Genomic DNA, 13735 nt, shown 5'->3' on the forward strand with positions numbered 1-13735 from the left:
GACAGGTGAACCAGATCAGGGTGTGACAGATGGCTTTGTTATGGTTTGGGAATCACTTCCTTTTAGGTGGTTGTAGAATTGAACGGCTCTTTTATGGATTTTGATACTTAGTGGATATCGGCCTAGTTCTGCTCTGCATTAATTATTTGGTGTTTTATGTTATACGCTGAGGATGTTTTGGCAGAATTCTGCATGCCCAGTCTCAATTTGGTGTTTGTCCCATTTTGTGAATTCTTGGTTGGTGAGCAGACCCCAGACCTCACAACCACAAAGGGCAATGGGTTCTATAACTGATTCAAGTATTTTTAGCCAGATCCTAATTGGTATGTGGAATGTTATGTTCCTTTTGATGGCATAGATGGCCTTTCTTGCCTTGTCTCTCAGCTCGTTCACAGGTTTGTGGAAGTTACCTGTGGCGCTGATGTTTAAGCCGAGGTATGTATCGTTTTTGTGTGCTCTAGGGCAGGTATTCCCAAACTGGCGTAAAATTACAAATGAAACCATCTAGTGTTAGGCGAAATAACAACACAATGTCAAATATAGGTAGCCTTATCAAATAATTAACATCCAATCACATTAACCGTTACTCTCTCACGGGAATTCCACTAACGTTCTGTATGTAGTCAAACGTAGCTGCTGCTCATTCCGTTTGCTCGAAAATGGATAAATGGTTAAAAAAAAGTAAGGCCCACGTCCATAGAGACACATACCAGCTCTACTGGTAGTGCTGCTACTACCAGCAGTACTACACCTGCACCTGTCAACGACACAAATTGTTCTACTTCCACGAGCACATCCAATGCTACCGTCAGTAATTCTACATTTGTTGTTAGCCCAGCTAGCATGGACACTGACAGTTGTGAATCTGATCATAACGCGATGAAACCTTCACTCTTGCCCAGACATTTTGAATCAAAACATGCCAATTTGAAAAATAAGATACTGGAGTTTTTGAGTGAGAATCAAGAGAACTTTTCAGTAATAAGACATGTATAAAAGCAACAGATACCATTAATAAGAATGAGCTAGAAGCGTCTTATATGGTGAGCTACCGAATGGCTAGGACAGGCAAGCCTCATGCTATTGTGGAGGACTTAATTCTTCCTGCTGCCGCGGATATGGCTGGGACAATGCTGGGATAAAAGGCCAAAAAACTATACAGACAATGCCTCCATCAAACAACACTGTTTCACGACGCATCAGTGACATGGCAGGAGATGTTTTGAAACAATTACTGCTTCGCATACAAGCCATTGAATTCTATGCGTTACAGCTGGATCAGTCAATAGACTTGGCAGGCCTGACACAGCTTCTGGTATATGTCCGTTACGTTTATGGGGGTCAATTAAGGAAGACATTCTCTTCTGCAAACCACTGGAAACCAGGACAACAGGAGAGGATATTTTTAAAGTACTGGACAGCTTTGTGACATCAAATGGACTTTGGTGGTCAAGATGTGTTGGTATCTGTACTGATGGCGCAAAAGCCATGACAGGGAGACATAGTGGAGTGGTAACGTGCGTGCAAGCAGTTGCTCCCGACGCCGCTTGGGTACACTGCAGCATCCACCGAGATGCTCTTGCTGCCAAGGGAATGCCTGACAGCTTGAAATATATTTTGGACACTATATTGAAAATGGTTAACTTTGTTAACACAAGGCCCCTGAACAATTTTGTATTTTCTGCACTACACAGTGATATGGGCAGCAACCATGTAATGATTTTACAACATACAGAAGTGTGCTGGTTATCAAGAGGCAAAGTATTGACACGTTTTTTTTTTTTAATTGAGAGACGAGCTTAAAGTTTTCTTTACTGACCATAATTTTCACTTGTCTGACCGCTTGCATGATGATGAGTTTCTCACATGACTGGCCTATCTGAGTGATGTTTTTTCTCGCCTGAATGATCTGAATCTAGGATTACAGGGACTCTCTGCAACTATTTTCAATGTGCGTGACAAAATTGAGGCTATGATTAAGAAGTTGGAGCTCTTCTCTGTCTGCATTAACAAGGACAACACACAGGTCTTCCCGTCATTGTATGAAAACTAAATACAGGCACAGACTGTGTGTGGAAAATGATTTAAGACATTGACTCTCTCCAATACAACCCAACATTGCAGAGTTATGTACATCCTTTCAAGCACACCCTTCTCATTAACCTCTGGTGAGTTATTAACAATTTTCGATGAACAAATAAAGTTTTATATGTAAGATGGCTAAATAATGAGCAAAATGATTGATTATTATTATATTATTATTTGTGTCCTGGTCCTATAAATGCTCTTTGTCACTTCCCACGAGCCGGGTTGTGACAAAAACTCTCACACTCATTCTTGTTTAATAAATGTATTATATAGTGTGTGTGTGGTAGGCTTACAATGATGGCAAAAAAACAACATTTGAGAGTGCACTGACCCTGGTACTAGAGGGGGTACGCAGCTGGAGTGCCACGCCCTGACCTTAGAGATCCTTTTTATGTCTCTATTTTGGTTTGGTCAGGGCGTGAGTTGGGGTGGGCATTCTATGTTTTGTGTTTCTATGATTTTCTATTTCTATGTTTTGGCCGGGTATGGTTCTCAATCAGGGACAGCTGTCTATCGTTGTCTCTGATTGAGAACCATACTTAGGGAGCCCTGTCTATCGTTGTCTCTGATTGAGAACCATACTTAGGTAGCCTTTTTTCCCACCTGTCTTTGTGGGAAGTTGACTTTGTTTAGGGCACATAGCCTTTAGCTTCACGGTTTGTTTTTTGTAGTGTTTATTGTTTTGTTCGGCATCATTTTTATCAATAAAAAGAAAATGTACGCTCACCACGCTGCACCCTGGTCCTCTTTTTCCAACGGCCGTGACATGGAGGTTGAATATTTGAAGGGGTACGGAACTATAGAAAGTTTGGGATCCACTGCTCTGGGGCAACGGTTTCAAGATGGAATTTGTATTTGTGATCCTTGCTAGTGGACCTTTTTTGGAACACCATTTTTTTTTGGTGTGGACAAGTCTGACAGAATCTGTGCAAAGATCTAGGTGCTGCTGTAGGCCCTCCTTGGTTGGGGACAGAAGAACCAGATCATCAGCAAACAGTAGACATTTGATTTCATAAGCTAGTAGGTTGAGACAGGTTGAGCCAGACATTTATATACTGTGAATGTTGAAGAGGGTGGGGCTCAAGCTGAGATCAGGGTCCAGAGTAAAGCCGAGGTCCTTCACAGTTTTATTTGAGACGACTGTACAACCGTCAAGATTAATTGTCAGATTCAACAGAAGATCTCTTTGTTTCTTGGGATCTAGAACAAGCATCTCTGTTTTGTCCGAGTTTAAAAGTAGAAAGTTTGCAGCCATCCACTTCCTTATGTCTGAAACACAGGTTTCTAGCGAGGGCAATTTTGGGGCTTCACCATGTTTCATTGAAATGTACAGCTGTGTGTCATCCGCATAGCAGTGAAATTTAACATTACGTTTTCGATTGACATCCCCAAGTAGTAAAATATATAGTGAAAACAATAGTTGTCCTAAAACGGAACCTTGAGGAACACCGAAATTTACAGTTGATTTGTCAGAGGACAAACCATCCACAGAGACAAACTGATATCTTTCCGACAGAGAAGATCTAAACAAGGTCAGAACTTGTCCGTGTAGACCAATTTGGGTTTCCAATCTCTCCAAAAGAATGTGGTGATCGATGGTATCAAAAGCAGCACTAAGGTCTAGGAGCACGAGGACAGATGCAGAGCCTCGGTCTGACGCCATTAAAAGGTAATTTGTTTTCAGGAAGGCAGTGAGTTGGTGCGCAACAGCTTTTTTATTTTTTATTGAGAGGAATGGAAGATTCGATATAGGTCAATAGTTTTTTATATTTTCTGGGTCAAAGTTTGGCTTTTTCAAGAGAGGCTTTATTACTGCCACTTTTAGTGAGTTTGGTACACATCCGGTGGATAGAGAGACGTTTATTTTATTATGTTCAACATAGGAGGGCCAAGCACAGGAAGCAGCTCTTTCAGTAGTTTAGTTGGAATAGGGTCCAGTATGCAGCTTGAAGGTTTAGAGGCCATGATTATTTTAATCATTGTGTCAAGAGATATAGTACTAAAACACTTTAGTGTCTCCCTTGATCCTAGGTCCTGGCAGAGTTGTGCAGAATCAGGACAACTGAGCTTTTGGAGGAATACGCACATATAAAGAGAGTCCGTAATTTGCTTTCTAATGATCATGATCTTTACCTCAAAGAAGTTCATGAATTTATCACTGCTGAAGTGAAAGCCATCCACTCTTGGGGAATGCTGCTTTTTAGTTAGCTTTGCGACAGCATCAAAAATACATTTCGGATTGTTCTTATTTTCCTCAATTAAGTTGGAAAAATACGATGATCGAGCAGCAGTGAGGGCTCTTCGATACTGCACGGTACTGCCGTTCCAAGCTAGTCGGAAGACTTCCAGTTTGGTGTGGCGCCATTTCCGTTCTACTTTTCTGGAAGCTTGCTTCAGAGCTCGGGTATTTTCTGTATACCAGGGAGCTAGTTTCTTATGACAAATGCTTTTAGTTTTTAGGGGTGCAACTGCATCTAGGGTATTGCGCAAGGTTATAATGAGTTACTCAGTTAGGTGGTTAACTGATTTTTGTCCTCTGACGTTCTTAGGTAAGCAGAGGGAGTCTGGAAGGGCATCAAGGAATCTTTGGGTTGTCTGAGAATTTATACCACGACTTTTGATGATCCTTGGTTGGGGTCTGAGCAGATTATTTGTTGCGATTGCAAACGTAATAAAATGGGGGTCCGATAGTCCAGGATTATGAGGAAAAACATTAAGATCCACAACATTTATCCCATGGGACAAAACTAGGTCCAGAGTATGACTAGCAGTGAGTAGGTCCAGAGACATGTTGGACAAAACCCACTGAGTCGATGATGGCTCCGAAAGCCTTTTGGAGTGGGTCTGTGGACTTTCCATGTGAATATTAAAGTCACCAAAAATGTCAACATTATCTGCTATGACTACATTGTCCGATAGGAATTCAGGGAACTCAGTGAGGAACGCTGTATATGGCCCAGGAAGCCTGTAAACAGTAGCTATGAAAAGTGATTGAGTAGGCTGTAGGGCTTGCAGCACAGCTATCCTCGCCGTAAGGCGATCGTTAGCTATCCTCGCCATAAGGCGATCGTTAGCTATCCTCGCCGTAAGGCGATCGTTAGCTATCCTCGCCGTAAGTCGATCGTTCTCCTATATATTATGAGTACAGTGACTGCAATTAGAAGGCATCATGTTAATGTTACTACTTAGCTTCGGCTGTTGGAAGTCCTGATGAACCTGATAAAACATCCGGAGCGAAAAAGTTGATTGAAAAAAAGTTGAGTGAGGAAAAAAATAAAAATAACTCATCTCCCTTTCATCAGCACTCCTCAAGGAACCAGGGAGAGACCAGAGGTGCTCAGGACAATGCAGTCTATCACACGCGCACACACGCACACGCACACGCACACACACACACACACACACACACACACACACACACACACACACACACACACACACACACACACACACACACACACACACACACACACACACACACACACACACACACACACACACACAGACACAGACACAGACACAGACACAGACACACACATGACTCTTAAACATCCTACAATAACACATTCAACATACAAAAGAAACAGATAGGGACAACAAGGCAAAAAGGAAAGTTACGTCAGGTCAGAGTTAAAAGCATTTATCTCATTCTGTTCCTCTCTCCTCTCTGTCTCCCTCCCACTCTCTGTCTCCCTCCACCTCTCTGCCTCTCTCTCCCTCGCGGTCTCTCCCTCTTCTCTCTGTCTCCCTCCACCTCTCTGTCTCCCTCCCACTCTCTGTCTCCCTCCCGCTCTCTGTCTCCCTCCCACTCTCTGTCTCCCTCCCGCTCTCTGTCTCTCTCTCTCTCTCTGTTTCTCTCTCCTTATCTGTCTCCCTCTCCCCTATGTCACTCTCTCTCCCGCTCTCTCTTTCTCTCCCTCATTTTCCCAGTGCATGTGTGAGTTCCAGAGCCTGTACGACCTGTAGAGAAGGGAGGGGCAGGAAGTCCAATGGACCACTGTTGAGGACTGATTGAGGGCCATCTATCGTTCCTGCAGGGTGAATGGAGGAGTGTGAGAGCAGGCCTGTTCCTCCTTTCAGCCCAACGCACACGGCTCCCAGATTTATCTTCTCCTTCCCTGCTTCTTTATCTCTGCGCTCTGGGGGACCAGCATCCTCGCTGTGAGTTATCAAGGCTGTGTGAGTGTGTGCGATATATCAAACTCTCAACTAATATGGGAACCAAGCGGTTGGTGGTCTGGGGAAGACTGTGATATATATAGACCTAGTGGCTGGTGGTGTGGGGTAGACTGTGATATATATAGACCTGGTGGCTGGTGGTCTGGGGTAGACTGTGATATATATAGACCTGGTGGCTGGTGGTCTGGGGTAGACTGTGATATATATAGACCTGGTGGCTGGTGGTCTGGGGTAGACTGTGATATATATAGACCTGGTGGCTGGTGGTCTGGGGTAGACTGTGATATATATTGACCTGGTGGCTGGTGGTCTGGGGTAGACTGTGATATATATAGACCTGGTGGCTGGTGGTCTGGGGTAGACTGTGATATATATAGACCTGGTGGCTGGTGGTCTGGGGTAGACTGTGATATATATAGACCTAGTGGCTGGTGGTCTGGGGTAGACTGTGATATATATAGACCTGGTGGCTGGTGGTCTGGGGTAGACTGTGATATATATAGACCTAGTGGCTGGTGGTCTGGGGTAGACTGTGATATATATATAGACCTAGTGGCTGGTGGTCTGGGGAAGACTGTGATATATATAGACCTGGTGGCTGGTGGTGTGGGGTAGACTGTGATATATATAGACCTGGTGGCTGGTGGTCTGGGGTAGACTGTGATATATATATAGACCTAGTGGCTGGTGGTCTGGGGAAGACTGTGATATATATATAGACCTAGTGGCTGGTGGTCTGGGGTAGACTGTGATATATATAGACCTAGTGGCTGGTGGTCTGGGGAAGACTGTGATATATATATAGACCTAGTGGCTGGTGGTCTGGGGTAGACTGTGGTATATATAGACCTAGTGGGTGGTGGTCTGGGGTAGACTGTGATATATATAGACCTAGTGGCTGGTGGTCTGGGGTAGACTGTGATAAATATAGACCTAGTGGCTGGTGGTCTGGGGTAGACTGTGATATATATAGACCTAGTGGCTGGTGGTCTGGGGTAGACTGTGATAAATATAGACCTAGTGGCTGGTGGTCTGGGGTAGACTGTGATATATATAGACCTAGTGGCTGGTGGTCTGGGGTAGACTGTGATATATATAGACCTAGTGGCTGGTGGTCTGGGGAAGACTGTGATATATATAGACCTAGTGGCTGGTGGTCTAGGGTAGACTGTGATATATATAGACCTGGTGGCTGGTGGTCTGGGGTAGACTGTGATATATATATAGACCTGTTGGCTGGTGGTCTGGGGTAGACTGTGATATATATAGACCTGGTGGCTGGTGGTCTGGGGTAGACTGTGATAAATATAGACCTAGTGGCTGGTGGTCTAGGGTAGACTGTGATATATATAGACCTAGTGGCTGGTGGTCTGGGCTAGACTGTGATAAATATAGACCTAGTGGCTGGTGGTGTGGGGTAGACTGTGATATATATAGACCTAGTGGTTGGTGGTGTGGGGTAGACTGTGATATATATAGACCTAGTGGCTGGTGGTCTGGGGTAGACTGTGATAAATATAGACCTAGTGGTTGGTGGTCTGGGGTAGACTGTGGTATATATAGACCTAGTGGCTGGTGGTCTGGGGTAGACTGTGGTATATATAGACCTAGTGGCTGGTGGTCTGGGGTAGACTGTGATATATATAGACCTAGTGGCTGGTGGTCTGGGGTAGACTGTGATAAATATAGACCTAGTGGTTGGTGGTCTGGGGTAGACTGTGGTATATATAGACCTAGTGGCTGGTGGTCTGGGGTAGACTGTGGTATATATAGACCTAGTGGCTGGTGGTCTGGGGTAGACCGTAATATATATAGACCTAGTGGCTGGTGGTCTGGGGTAGACTGTAATATATATAGACCTAGTGGCTGGTGGTCTGGGGTAGACTGTGATATATATAGACCTAGTGGCTGGTGGTGTGGGGAAGACTGTGATATATATAGACCTAGTTGCCAATTCAACATCTTCTGCACATCCCACATTACCCCTCCTGTACTGTCCCCCCCACTAACATTACCCCTCCTGTACTGTCACCCCACTAACATTATCCCCCCTGTACTGTCACCCCACTAACATTACCCCTCCTGTACTGTCACCCCACTAACATTATCCCTCCTGTACTGTCACCCCACTAACATTACCCCTCCTATACTGTCACCCCACTAACATTACCCCTCCTGTAATGTACCCCCACTAACATTATCCCTCCTGTACTGTCACCCACTAACATTATCCCTCTTGTACTGTACCCCCACTAACATTATCCCTCCTGTACTGTCACCCCACTAACATTACCCCTCCTGTACTGTCCCCCCACTAACATTACCCCTCCTGTACTGTCACCCCACTAACATTAGCCCTCCTGTACTGTCACCCCACTAACATTACCCCTCCTATACTGTCACCCACTAACATTATCCCTCCTGTACTGTACCCCCACTAACATTATCCCTCCTGTACTGTCACCCCACTAACATTACCCCTCCTGTACTGTCCCCCCACTAACATTACCCCTCCTGTACTGTCCTCCCACTAACAACATTATCCCTCCTGTACTGTCACCCCACTAACATTACCCCTCCTGTACTGTCCCCCCACTAACATTACCCCTCCTGTACTGTCACCCCACTAACATTAACCCTCCTGTACTGTCACCCCACTAACATTACCCCTCCTATACTGTCACCCACTAACATTATCCCTCCTGTACTGTACCCCCACTAACATTATCCCTCATGTACTGTCACCTCACTAACATTACCCCTCCTGTACTGTCCCCCCACTAACATTACCCCTCCTGTACTGTCCTCCCACTAACAACATTATCCCTCCTGTACTGTCACCCCACTAATATTACCCCTCCTGTACTGTCCCCCCACTAACATTAACCCTCCTGTACTGTCCTCCCACTAACAACATTATCCCTCCTGTACTGTCCCCCCACTAACAACATTATCCCTCCTTTACTGTCCCCCCACTAACATTACCCCTCCTGTACTGTCACCCCACTAACATTATCCCTCCTGTACTGTCCCCCCACTAACAACATTATCCCTCCTGTACTGTCACCCCACTAACATTATCCCTCCTATACTGTCCCCCCACTAACATTACCCCTCCTGTACTGTCACCCCACTAACATTACCCCTCCTATACTGTCCCCCCACTAACATTACCCCTCCTATACTGTCCCCCCACTAACATTATCCCTCCTGTACTGTACCCCCACTAACATTATCCCTCCTGTACTGTCACCCCACTAACATTACCCCTCCTGTACTGTCCCCCCACTAACATTACCCCTCCTGTACTGTCCTCCCACTAACAACATTATCCCTCCTGTACTGTCACCCCACTAACATTACCCCTCCTGTACTGTCCCCCCACTAACATTACCCCTCCTGTACTGTCCTCCCACTAACAACATTATCCCTCCTGTACTGTCCCCCCACTAACAACATTATCCCTCCTGTACTGTCCCCCCACTAACATTACCCCTCCTGTACTGTCACCCCACTAACATTATCCCTCCTGTACTGTCCCCCCACTAACAACATTACCCCTCCTGTACTGTCACCCCACTAACATTACCCCTCCTATACTGTCCCCCCACTAACATTATCCCTCCTGTACTGTCCCCCCACTAACATTACCCCTCCTGTACTGTCACCCCACTAACATTATCCCTCCTGTACTGTCACCCCACTAACATTACCCCTCCTATACTGTCCCCCCACTAACATTATCCCTCCTGTACTGTCACCCCACTAACATTATCCCTCCTGTAATGTCACCCCACTAACATTACCCCTCCTATACTGTCACCCCACTAACATTATCTCTCCTGTACTGTCACCCCACTAACATTACCCCTCATATACTGTCACCCCACTAACATTATCCCTCCTGTACTGTCACCCCACTAACATTATCCCTCCTGTACTGTCACCCCACTAACATTACCCCTCATATACTGTCACCCCACTAACATTATCCCTCCTGTACTGTCACCCCACTAACATTATCCCTCCTGTACTGTCACCCCACTAACATTACCCCTCCTATACTGTACACCCACTAACATTATCCCTCCTGTACTGTCACCCCACTAACATTATCCCTCCTGTACTGTCACCCCACTAACATTACCCCTCCTATACTGTCACCCCACTAACATTATCCCTCCTGTACTGTCACCCCACTAACATTACCCCTCCTATACTGTCACCCCACTAACATTACCCCTCCTGTACTGTCACCCCACTAACATTACCCCTCCTGTACTGTACCCCCCACTAACATTATTCCTCCTGTACTGTCACCCCACTAACATTATCCCTCCTGTACTGTACCCCCACTAACATTATCCCTCCTGTACTGTCACCCCACTAACATTATCCCTCCTGTACTGTACCCCCACTAACATTATCCCTCCTGTACTGTCACCCCACTAACATTATCCCTCCTGTACTGTCACCCCACTAACATTATCCCTCCTGTACTGTCACCCCACTAACATTATCCCTCCTGTACTGTCACCCCACTAACATTATCCCTCCTGTACTGTCCCCCCACTAATATTCCCCCTCCTGTACTGTCCCCCCACTAACATTATCCCTCCTGTACTGTCCCCCCACTAACAACATTATCCCTCCTGTACTGTCCCCCCAATAACAACATTAACCCTCCTGTACTGTCCCCCCACTAACATTATCCCTCCTGTACTGTCCCCCCACTAACATTACCCCTCCTGTACTGTCCTCCCACTAACAACATTATCCCTCCTGTACTGTCCCCCCACTAACAACATTATCCCTCCTGTACTGTCCCCCCACTAACACCATTACCCCTCCTGTACTGTCCCCCCACTAACACCATTAACCCTCCTGTACTGTCCCCCCACTAACATTACCCCTCCTGTACTGTCCCCCCACTAACAACATTACCCCTCCTGTACTGCCCCCCCCCCACTAACAACATTACCCCCCCCTGTACTGTCCTCCCACTAACAACATTATCCCTCCTGTACTGTCCCCCCACTAACACCATTACCCCTCCTGTACTGTCCCCCCACTAACACCATTAACCCTCCTGTACTGTCCCCCCACTAACATTATCCCTCCTGTACTGTCCCCCCACTAACAACATTATCCCTCCTGTACTGCCCCCCCCCCCACTAACAACATTATCCCTCCTGTACTGCCCCCCCCACTAACAACATTACCCCCCCTGTACTGTCCTCCCACTAACAACATTATCCCTCCTGTACTGTCCCCCCACTAACAACATTATCCCTCCTGTACTGTCCCCCCACTAACAACATTAACCCTCCTGTACTGCCCCCCCCCACTAATAACATTATCCCTCATGTACTGCCCCCCCCCCACTAACAACATTACCCCCCCACTGTACTGTCCCCCCACTAACAACATTAACCCTCCTGTACTGCCCCCCCCCCACTAACAACATTATCCCTCCTGTTCTGCCCCCCCCCCCCCCCACTAACAGCATTACCCCCCCTGTACTGTCCTCCCACTAACAACATTACCCCTCCTGTACTGCCCCCCCCCCCACTAACAACATTACCCCCTCCTGTACTGTCCCCCCCCCTAACAACATTACCCCTCCTGTACTGTCCCCCAACTAACAACATTATCCCTCCTGTACTGCCCCCCCCCCCCCACTAACAACATTATCCCTCCTGTACTGTCCCCCCACTAACATTATCCCTCCTGTACTGTCCCCCCACTAATATTACCCCTCCTGTACTGTCCCCCCACTAACATTACCCCTCCTGTACTGTCCCCCCACTAACAACATTATCCCTCCTGTACTGTCCCCCCAATAACAACATTATCCCTCCTGTACTGTCCCCCCATTTACATTTTCCCTCCTGTACTGTCACCCCACTAACATTACCCCTCCTATACTGTCCCCCCACTAACATTATCCCTCCTGTACTGTCACCCCACTAACATTACCCCTCCTGTACTGTCACCCCACTAACATTACCCCTCCTGTACTGTCCCCCCACTAACATTATCCCTCCTGTACTGTCCCCCTACTAATATTACCCCTCCTGTACTGTCCCCCCACTAACATTACCCCTCCTGTACTGTACCCCCACTAACATTACCCCTCCTGTACTGTCACCCCACTAACATTACCCCTCCTGTACTGTCACCCCACTAACATTACCCCTCCTATACTGTCACCCCACTAACATTATCCCTCCTGTACTGTCACCCCACTAACATTACCCCTCCTGTACTGTCCCCCCACTAACATTATCCCTCCTGTACTGTACCCCCACTAACATTACCCCTCCTATACTGTCACCCCACTAACATTACCCCTCCTGTACTGTCCCCCCACTAACATTATCCCTCCTGGTACTGTCACCCCACTAACATTATCCCTCCTGTACTGTCCCCCCACTAACATTATCCCTCCTGTACTGTCACCCCACTAACATTATCCCTCCTGTACTGTCACCCCACTAACATTACCCCTCCTGTACTGTCCCCCCACTAACATTATCCCTCCTGTACTGTACCCCCACTAACATTACCCCTCCTATACTGTCACCCCACTAACATTACCCCTCCTGTACTGTCCCCCCACTAACATTATCCCTCCTGTACTGTCACCCCACTAACATTATCCCTCCTGTACTGTCCCCCCACTAACATTATCCCTCCTGTACTGTCACCCCACTAACATTATCCCTCCTGTACTGTCACCCCACTAACATTATCCCTCCTGTACTGTCACCCCACTAACATTATCCCTCCTGTACTGTCCCCCCACTAACATTATCCCTCCTGTACTGTCCCCCCACTAACAACATTATCCCTCCTGTACTGTCCCCCCACTAACATTATCCCTCCTGTACTGTCCCCCCACTAACATTATCCCTCCTGTACTGTCCTCCCACTAACAACATTATCCCTCCTGTACTGTCCCCCCACTAACAACATTATCCCTCCTGTACTGTCCCCCCACTAACACCATTACCCCTCCTGTACTGTCCCCCCACTAACACCATTAACCCTCCTGTACTGTCCCCCCACTAACATTATCCCTCCTGTACTGTCCCCCCACTAACAACATTACCCCTCCTGTACTGCCCCCCCCCACTAACAACATTACCCCCCCCTGTACTGTCCTCCCACTAACAACATTATCCCTCCTGTACTGTCCCCCCACTAACACCATTACCCCTCCTGTACTGTCCCCCCACTAACACCATTAACCCTCCTGTACTGTCCCCCCACTAACATTATCCCTCCTGTACTGTCCCCCCACTAACAACATTATCCCTCCTGTACTGCCCCCCCCCACTAACAACATTATCCCTCCTGTACTGCCCCCCCCCACTAACAACATTACCCCCCCTGTACTGTCCTCCCACTAACAACATTATCCCTCCTGTACTGTCCCCCCACTAACAACATTATCCCTCCTGTA

This window comes from Salvelinus alpinus, chromosome 20 (genome assembly GCF_045679555.1).
Source record: "Salvelinus alpinus chromosome 20, SLU_Salpinus.1, whole genome shotgun sequence".
NCBI classification, from domain to species: Eukaryota; Metazoa; Chordata; class Actinopteri; order Salmoniformes; family Salmonidae; genus Salvelinus; species Salvelinus alpinus.